Source organism: Ceratotherium simum, chromosome 33, assembly GCF_057802395.1.
Source record: "Ceratotherium simum simum isolate JZ-2026a chromosome 33, ASM5780239v1, whole genome shotgun sequence".
Lineage (NCBI taxonomy): Eukaryota > Metazoa > Chordata > Mammalia > Perissodactyla > Rhinocerotidae > Ceratotherium > Ceratotherium simum.
This window is the reverse complement of record NC_141932.1, coordinates 25,511,474-25,522,140: the sequence shown is the minus strand read 5'-3', so window position 1 is coordinate 25,522,140 and position 10,667 is coordinate 25,511,474.

Genomic DNA, 10,667 nt, shown 5'->3' with positions numbered 1-10,667 from the left:
GTGGAATATTGAAGACTCTAGCTGTTACTGTGGAAATGTCTATTTCTCAATTCAATCCTGTCAGTTTTTGCTTCATGTATTTTGATGGTTTGCCAGCAGGAGCATAAATTTTTATTGTCGTTACATCTTCTTGCTGTATTGAACCTTGTATTAATATATAATGTCCTTCTTTGTCTCTTGTAAACTTTTTTAATTTAAAGTCTATTTTATCTGATACCAGTATATCTACCCCAGCTCACTTTTAGTCACTATTTGCATGGAAGATCTTTTTCAATCCTTGCATTTTCAATCTGTTTGTGTCTTTGGATCTCAACGGAGTCTCTTGTGGAGAGTATATAGTTGGATCACGTGGTTTTAGCCATTCTGCCAATCTCTGTCTTTTTATTGGAGAGTTGAATCCATTTACATTTAAAGTAATTGCTGATATGGAGAGACTTACTTCTGTCATTTTTTTTTATTCCTAATTTCTTGTGTTACTGTATTGTTTTGTGTTTACTTGATTTTTTGTATTGAAAAGCCTAAATTCTTTTCTCATTTTGTGTTGTATATATTTTACAGCTATTTTCTTTGTGGTTACCATAGGGATTACATTTAACATTTTAAAGTTGTTACATTCTAATTTGAATTTATGCCAGCTTAACTTCAATAATATACAAAAACTCTCTTCTTTACAGCTCCATCCCCATCCTTTTGGGATTTGATATCACAAAGTTACATGTGACCAAAAATATAAAGTAATAATTCTTTTAAATGCATTAGTATCTTAAAATATGTAGAATACAAAATGAAGAGTTACAAACCAAAGTTACAATAGTACTAGCTTTTAAACTAAGAATTATTTTTTTAAATAATGTAGAAAACAAAAAGTAGATTTACAAACTGTTGTTAAAATAAAACTAGATTTTATAATTACCCATGTATTTACCTTTATTGAGATCTTTATTTCTTCATATGGCTTCAAGATACTATCTAGTATCCCTTCATTTCACCCTGCAGGACTTCCCTGAACAATTCTTACAGGGCAGGTCTAGTGGTAAAAAAACTCCCACAGCTTTTGTTTATGTGGGAATGTCTTAATTCCTCCTTCACTTTTGAAGCACAGTTTTGTTGAACATAGGATTCTTGGTTGATGTTTTTTTCTTTTTTTTTTTTTTTTTGTGAGGAAGACCAGCCCTGAGTTAACATCTGATGCCAATCCTCCTCTTTCTTGCTGAGGAAGACTAGCCCTGGGTTAACACCCATGCACATCTTCCTCTACTTTATATGGGATGCTGCCACAGCATGGCTTAACAAGTGGTGCGTCAGTGCACGCCCGGCATCCGAACCAGCGAACCCTGGGCCGCCGCAGTGGAGCATGTGCACTTAACTGCTTGCACCACTGGGCCAGCCCCCAATGTTTTTTTCTTTGAGCACTTTAATATATCAGCCCACTCCCTTCTGGCCTCCAAAGTGTCTAATGAGAAATAGGCTGATAATCTTATTGAGGATCCCTTGTATGTGATGAGTTGCTACTCGCTTGGTGTTTTCAAAATTCTCTCTTTGTCTTTGTCTTTTCAGAAGTTTTATTATAATGTGTCTTTGGGTGGGTCTCTTTGAGGTCATCTTACTTGGAGTTCATGGAGCTTTTGGCTTGTTTACATTCATGTCTTTCAACAAATTTGGGAAGATTTTAGCCAGTATTTCTTCAAATATTCTCTCTGCCCCTTTCTCTCTCTCCTCTTCTGGGACTCCCACAATGAGTGTGTTGGTCCGTTTGGTGGTGTCCCACAGTTCCCTTTGGCCCTGTCCACTTTTCTTTAATCTTTTTTCTTTCTGTTCCTCAGACTCAATAATTTCCATTGTCTACTCTTTGAGTTTGCTGATTCTTTCCTCTGCCTGCTCAAATCTGCCTTTGAAGCCCTCTAGTGAATTTTTCATTTCAGTTATTTTAATTTTTAGCTCCAGAATATCTTTTTGGTTTCTTTTTATATTTTCTTCCTCTTTATTAATATTTCCCTTTAGTTCATATATTATTTTTTTGACTTCTCCACACCTTCCATTAGTTCTTTGACATCTTTAAGATGGTTTTTTTTAATTTTTTTTTTTTTGGTGAGTAAGATTGGCCCTGAGCTAGCATCTATTGCCAATCTTCCTCTTTTTGCTGAGGAAGATTGGCTCTGAGCTAACATCCATGCCCATCTTCCTCTATTTTGTATGTGGGACGCCTGCCACAGCATGGCTTGATTAGTAGTGTGTCGGTTCGTGCCCGGGATTCAAACCTGTGAACTCTGGGCCACCAAAGCAGAGCGCACAAACTTAACCACTACTCCAGGGGGCCAGCCCCCTAAGATGATTGTTTTAAAGTCTTTATCTAGTAGATCTATCAAAAGTTCTTTTTAAGGGACAGTTTCTGTTGATTCATTTATTTTTCCTTTGAATGGGCCACACTTTCCTGATTCTTTGTATGCTTTCTGATTTTTTTTGTTGAACACTGGAAATGCGAATCTAATAATCTGGTAATTCTTGAAATCAGATTATCCCCTTTTGTGATGACTTGGTGGTTTTTTTGTGATTGTTTTTATTTTATTTTGCTTGTTGTAGGCAAGGATCACCCAAGGCTTAAACTTAAGGTCTTCTCAGGTCTTTTCTGGACCTGCACCTTTCCTTGATCATATTTAGTCACTTTCTAATTTTTCCCATATATGCAGTTGCTTTCTACTGTCCTAATCCTTAATCTCTGACTCCCAAAATGGGAAAATGAGAAAAGTGAAGGGAGGTAAAAAGGGTGCTAGTCCTTCAAATCCCCTAGAAGTCACATCAGCCAGAGTGGGACAGGCCCACAACAATGGCCACAATCCTCAATTGTCTGCACCTCTGTGATCAGGAGCAGCAATCAGAGAACAGATCCCAGGTGTTTGGAGGACAGGGTCCTTTTTGCCCTGGCTTGCACAAGCAATGTGTAGGTCGCTCCAGGAACATGTGCACAGCTGCCTGCCACAGGGCTGAGGTTGGGGGATTGGTAGCTGCTACTGTGCTGGGGCTGAAATTGATTAACATCAACTGCAACTTGTGTCCAAGCTTTCCTATGGAATTTTCAAGCCTTCAGTAGACTACAGAGTTACATCTGTAGTAGACTACCAAATAGTTACATCAGACAGATTCTGCCACTAAAACTGTTGTCTAGGTGGGAAGAGAGAATCCTGGTGCTTCCTACTCTACCATCTACACCTACATAATCTCTTTTTAAAAGCAGCATCATTAATTCATGTCTTCTACTTGAAAAATGATTCCCCTTCACTCCATGACTCAATATCTGTTCCACTGCTTTCTTAGCACCCTCGCCTTCTCACCTTTTCGGCATTTTGTCTACATACTCTACATACTATTTAATTTAGTAACTCTTTTTCATGTTTCATGTCTGTCTTTATTGAATAGACTGTGAGCTCCAAGAGGGCAGGTGTCTTTATGTCTCTTCTTTCCCACTGTCTCCCATACGCTGATGAGAGTGCCAAAATTCCATTATCAGCTCACTGAACATTTGCTAGAGCAGTGAATAAACATGACAGCCCCACATTCCTATTAATTTTCACCATCCTGGAAAATCTTTCTAAATATCCTCTTTACCACTTTCTTCTAGGGAGTTTTACCTCAATGTTTTAAGAATTAAAAAGACACACATTTTGAAGAGAAATCCTCAAACGTGGCAAAATTTCTACCATAGCATAGCACATCCTATTATTTCTCCTACTCTTTTTCTTTTTTAAGGTAACATTGGTTTATAATGTTATGTAAATTTCAGGTGTACATCATTATATATTGACTTCTGTGTAGACTACATTGTGTTCACCACCCAAAGACTAATTACCGTCCATCAGCGTATACATGTGCCCTGTTACTCCTTTCTTACCCCTCCCTCTCCCCTTCCCCTCTGGTAACCACCGATCTGTTCTCTGTGTCTATGGGTTTGTTTGTTGTTGTTTTTATCTTCCACTTATGAGTGAAATCATTTGGTATTTGACTTTCTCTGTCTGACTTATTTTTCTTAGCATAATACCCTCAAGGTCCATCCATGTTGTCACAAATGGCAAGATTTTGTGATTTTGTCTTTTTTTATGGCTGAGTAGTATTCCATTGTGTATATATACCACATTTTCTTTATCCGTTCATCCATTGACGGGCACTTAGGTTGTTTCCAAGTCTTGGCTATTGTGAATAATGCTGCAACGAACATAGGGATGCAAATATCTTTTCGCATTTGTGTTTTCATGTTCTTTGGATAAATACCCGGCAGTGGAATGGTTGGATCATAAGGTAGTTCTATTCTTAATTTTTTGAGGATCTCCTTACCATTTGCCATAGTGGCTGCACCAATTTGCGTTCCCACCAGCAGTGTATGAGAGTTCCCTTTTCTCCACATCCTCTCCAGCACTTGTCATTTCTTGTCTTGTAAATTATAGCCATTCTGATGGGCATGAGGCAATATCTCATTGTAGTTGATTTGCATTTCCCTAATAATTAGTGATGTTGAACATCTTTTCATGTGCCTGTCGGCCATCTGTATTTCTTTTTTGGAAAAACGTCTGTTCAGATCCTTTGCCTATTTTTTAATTGGGTTGTTTGTTTTTTTGTAGTTGAGTTGTATGAGTTATTTATATATTTTGGATATTAACCCCTTAGATATATAATTTGCAAATATTTTCTCCCAGTTGAGAGATCGTCTTTTCATTTTGTTCATGGTTTCTTTTGCCATGCAGAGGCATTTTAGTTTGATATAGTCCCGTTTGTTTATTTTTTCTTTTGTTTCCCTTGCCTGGTGAGACATGGTATTCAAAAGGATCAATGTGGAAGATAAATGTGGAAGAGCATACTGTGTATGGTTTCTTCTAGAAGTTTTATGGTTTCAGGTCTTATACTCAAGTCTTTAATTCATTTTGAGTTAACTTTTGTGTGTGGTATAAGATAATGGTCTACTTTCATTCTTTTGCATGAGGCTGTCCAGTTTTCCCAACACAATTTATTGTAGAGACTTTCCTTTCTCCATTGTATGTTCTTGGCTCCCTTTCAAAAATTAGCTATCCGTAGATGTGTGAGTTTATTTCTGGACTCTTGATTCTGTTCCATTGACCTGTGTGTCTATTTTTTGCAACAGGACCATGCTGTTTTGATTACAATAGCTTTGTAGTATATTTTGAAATCAGGGAGTGTGATACCTCCAGCTTTGCTCTTTTTTCTCAGAATTGTTTTGGCTATTCAGGGACTTTTGTTGTTCCATACAAATTTAGGATTATTTGTTCTATTTCCATGCAAAATGTCATTGGGACTTTGATAAGGATTGCACTGAATCTGTAAATTTCTTTAAGAAGTATGGACATTTTAACTTTGTTAATTCTTCCAATTCATGAGCATGGAATATCTTTCTTTCTTTGCATCTTCTTTGTTTTCTTTCAACAACGTTTCATGGTTTTCAGTGTATAGATCTTTCATCTCTTTGGTTAAATTTATTCCTAAGTATTTTGTTCTTTTTGTTGCAATTGTAAATGGGATTGTATTCTTAATTTCTGTCTGCTATTTCATTGTTAGTGTATAGAAATGCAACTGATTTTTGTATGTTGATTTTTACCCCACAACTTTACTGATTTTGTTTATTATTTCTAACAGTTTTTTGGTGGGTTCTTTAGTGTTTCCTATATATAAAATCATGTCATCTGCAAATAGTGACAGTTTTACTTCTTCCTTTCCAATGTGGATCCCTTTTATTTCTTTTTCTTGCATAATTGCTCTGACGAGGACTTCCATACTACGTTAAATAGGAGTGGCAAAAAGTGGGCATCTTTGTCTTGTTCCTGTTCTTAAAGAGGTAGCTCTCAGTTTTTCACTGAGATGTTGGCTGTGGGTTTGTGATACTGTTACCAAGGGCCCATTCAGAGGCAGTTCAAACAGACCCCATCTCTTATCATCGAGGTGATTAAGGATTGTCCCTCAGAAAAACTGCAAAGTCACATAGGCAGGGCATGTGCCAACGAAGAAATCGTGACCTGAAACAATGTCAGAACCAAAGATCCTCCTTCTACCAAACCCAAAGATTGGGACGCAAGCAGAACTTGAAGGCCAGACTCTTATCAGAAGCGAGGGGTCCCTCATTCAGGAAGATCCGGTGTTAAAATTCCTTCCCCACCTCATGCAAAATATTTAGAACCCCATCATAAATGTTTAGAACCTCATCATAAATGTTTAAAACCTTACCATGAATACCTGAAGCCCACCAATCAAAACCTGTCCCACCAGCATTTCCACGTGCCAACTTCTTCTCCTTAACCTCTTAAATTTTGTCTCAAATCCTGAATCAGAGAAACAGACCTGAGGGCAAATGTCCCCTGTCTCCCTGGAGGTCGATCTTGCAGAATAAAAACTGATTTCTCCCCTCAAAGGTTAGTGCCATAATTAATTGGGTTGTTTATGTGCATCAGGCAGAGAACCCCAATTTTGTGTGGTAACAATACCTGGCCTTTATTATGTTGAGATACTTTACTTTTGTAACCATTTTATTCAGAGGTGTTTTTTTTTTAATCATAAATGGATGCTGTATCTTGTCAAATGTTTTCTCTGCCTTTATTGAAATGATCATGTGATTTTTATTCTTCATTTTGTTAATGTAGTGTATCATGTTGATTTATTTGCAGATGTTGGACCATCCCTGTGTCTCTGGAGTAAATCCCGACCTGCTCATGGTGTATGATCTTTTTAATGTATTGCATTCGATTTACTAATATTTTGTTGAGGATTTTTGCATCTACGTTCATACTTCTCCTACTGTTACTTCTCAGACTTTGGTTTCTCCTGCTCAAAATTCTTAAGATCTTAACTTTTTTCACTGTCACAGATTTGCTTTCCACTATCGTTGAATAAACATTTAATCACTATCAACAACTTTCAGAAACTTAGACAATTTACAAGTGTTTTTCAGTAATACTCTCACTCCCCATGCAGATATTGTTTCTGCAACTACGGGTGAAGTGGTAATCACTTCCTAGTATGGAGCTGAGACCCTGACGTCACAGATCTTTGTCTCAGGTGTCAGAGGCCCCTTTGGCACGCTTTCAGGTGTTGTGAACCTGACAGCTCTTTTCCTGTCAGGAAATGACATTTTGTAGGTGGCTTTCTTTTCCAGATTCCTAAAAGAAATTGAATATGTTTTAGGATGTGGATTAAGAAACAGCATCTGGATAAAATAATGTTGCTGGCTGGGTTGGACACGTCACTGATTATCCCAACAGGATAGACATTTTCTGAGGCAATCAGAGGCAGAGCACCACCCGTGTTCACCAGCTTCAGGGCGGCTGAAAATCTCCCCCAGCCCCCCATCTTTCTGCCCCATCTTTCTGTCCTTGCTGGGGTCTTCTCTCTTATCCCTAAATAAACATACTGATTTACAAAACCAACTCTAAAGCTGCAATCTCCACGTATTTGAAGAGCAGCTAGATATCCTATATTTCCTCTTAGCTACAAGTACACACTTGTTGCCTGAGTAATAGTATATGGTATGATGCGCCCATTAGGTTTGTAGCCTTTGGGAACATCTGAAATCAAGTGTCTTTAAAGTTATCTGTGATGGATAGCAGATAAATCTGGGTGCTTCCCCTTTAAGAATATCCACACAACCAATAACCATTCTATAGACAAGAGAGTGTGAGGGAAGAGGGAGAATCCCCCTCTGCCCTTTCCCTTAAGGTTCTTATGGCTGGCCAAATAATTAACAAGACAGGTTAGCAGGAGAAAATAATACCAAGTTTAATAACATGTATACATGGGAGAAACCAGGGACACTGCATTTCTCCACACAATAGTAGAAATTCTCATCTTAAATACCATCTTCAGCTAAAGACAAAGGAGGATGTTGGGGGTGGGGGGAGTCAGTTACAGGAGATTACCACTAAAGCACAGTAAACAAGAGTAAGGTGTATTATGCAGATTTAAGGCCTCACCTTCCACATTGATAAGTTTCTAGAAATGAGGTCATCCTCCCTCTTCCCAATACAGAGAGGGAGATACCTTTACAAATGGAGATTTCCCTTATAAATGTAAATGTTTGTCTGGCAACTCCTTGCAGGGCCATCCAGAGAATGTGGCCAGAGAGACATAACTTCCGATAAGATGGGCTTGTTGGTGCCTTTTCTATTGTAACATTTATCCTACATTATCTTTACAGCCATCATGATAGAAAATCTGTTCCAGGAAGGAGTTACTATGTCAAATTCTTTAGGCAGTTAGTGGGGGAGGTCAAATGTCCCTCAGAGAAAACAATCAAGGTAAAGAGATATATTTCAGAGTGGCCAAATCTTGATCTCTCGCAAGAGATAAGGCAAATTTTACTTGAGCTGGGAAGGCAGTCTCCACAAAGGGAGAAAGCATTCCAGAGAAGCGTGGCTTGCAGCATGATTATATGCCATTTCAGAACAAAGAACATACATCAACCATGACAGGGATACATTTTTTCAAAGTCACATGAACAGATTTTTGGGAGCCCTCTCCCTGGTCTAACAGGCAAATCTAGCAAGCAAACTGCAGAGGCTTTAAGTCAGCACAGTCAAGTCCACGCTGCCCCGTGAAGCAGCTGTGCAGGCCATTGTTACCAAGCAAGGGCTCTCTTGCCACCTGTGTACACACAAGCCACACGGGTCTTGAGGGATAAAACAGTTTATTATTATGCAGTTGATAGGCAAGGAGACAAAAGGACAGCCTCTCAACTCTGTCTCCTGGATTCAGGGTTTGGGGTAAGGTTTAAGGGATTAGGGAGGGCAGGCTGGCATGTGGAAGCACTGGCAGGATGAGTTTCCATCAGCTCTCCCTTCTCTGTGTACTCCTGGCTGGCTCACAGCCCCTGAAAAATAGCCTTAACATTCTGTTGTTAAGATGAGGTCAGCACAGGGGCTGGCCCCGTGGCTTAGTGATTAAGTGCATGCGTTCTGCTGCTGGCGGCCGGGCGCACACCGACGCACCGCTTCTCTGGCCATGCTGAGGCCGCGTCCCACATACAGCAACTAGACGGATGTGCAACTATGACACACAACTATCTACTGGGGCTTTGGGGGGAAAATAAATAAATAAAATTAAAAAATAAATAAGATGAGGTCAGCACAGTAAACAAAGGTGAAGTTGCTATGTAGATTTAAGTTATTCTCTTCTCTTCTGATAAGAGTTTCTAGAGATTTAATCATCTGGCTCAGAGAGGAAAGCACCCTTACAAATGGAAATTTCTCTTGTAATGTAAATTTCCCCTACAAATGGGTAACTTATACTAGGTTTTCAGGGCTTTTTCCCTTCCTCTGCTTTTTCTTAAAAATAATCAGCCTAAAATAATTCTTATGCCAAAAGGCATATTTTGGGGTGAGAAATTCTATTCCTAGTCCTGTGGTTACACCATCTTCAGCCTGTGTCAAAATGACCTTGCAACCCCACATGTCATGACTGAAGCCACCAGCTGGACAGATCCACAGCAGGAAAAGATAAAGGGGTACCTCACTCTCACATTTCCCAGCTGCATTTATTAGAGATTGAGGGAATAATTAACGACCATGGTCCTTGCCTCCCTCCACACATAGATAACCAAGGACGTGTAGGTTAGATGTATTGCCAAGAAACTCTTGTTTATGTTAGCTTCAACATATAATCTACAGAAAAGCCCAGATGTACTCTATCCCTTTTTTTTTTTTGACATATATGAAACCTAGCTGTAAGTTTTTCTCTTTTCCTCTTCCCTGCACGTACAGTGTCTTGTGAAAGCGAGATAAGCTGCACTTAAACTCACACCCTCGGAGCAGTTCCATCAGAGCGCTCTGCTGAACTGTTTTCCAGGGGTTCAAACTGCTCATGCTGATTATTGAATAAACTCCTTCACTAATATCACCCAGACTATTTTAGTCGACAGTCACAAGGAGATATTTTGCTGCAGTTCAGCACGTACACAGCAGGTCAACTTTACCCGGGTTTCCGGGAAGAAAAACTTATCTTCAAAAGTGTACTGGTATTGACGTTGCAGGAAGGGAGGCATGCATTTGTGGGGAGAGAGGGAGAATCCCCCTCTGCCCCTTCCCTTAAGGTTCTTATGGCTGGCCAAATAATTAACAAGACAGGTTAGCAGGAGAAAATAATACCAAGTTTAATAACATGTATACATGGGAGAAACTCAGAAATGAGCAACTCGTCCCTCTGCCTAAGCTGCTTGCTTAAGTATTGTAGCTAAAGGCGAGGAAGGTGTTGGGGTGGGTAGTGGTCTGGGACTTCAGAAAGCAAGAAGACAATTCTTTTCAGGGTCATCTATAGATAATGTGGTCAGGGTGAGATAGAGTTTTTTGATAAAAGGGGCTTGGTGCCCCTCCCATTGTAACATCTATTTTACATTATCATTACAGCCATCATGATAGAAGATCTGTTCCAGGAAGGAGCCACCATGTCAAATTCTTTAGGCAGTTAGTGGGGGAGGTCAAATGTCCCTCAGAGAAAACAATCAAGGTAAAGAGATAGATTTCAGGGTGGCCAAATCTTGATCTCCCACACATTCCTATCTTCAAAGAGTGCAACCTTTGCTTGGGGATAGTGAGATAAAGCAGATGTACAATGTATGTTTGTCAGCCCATAAGTCAGGCTGCTGGGGTCAAAATAAAATTCAGGCCAAATCAGCTTTAAATTGG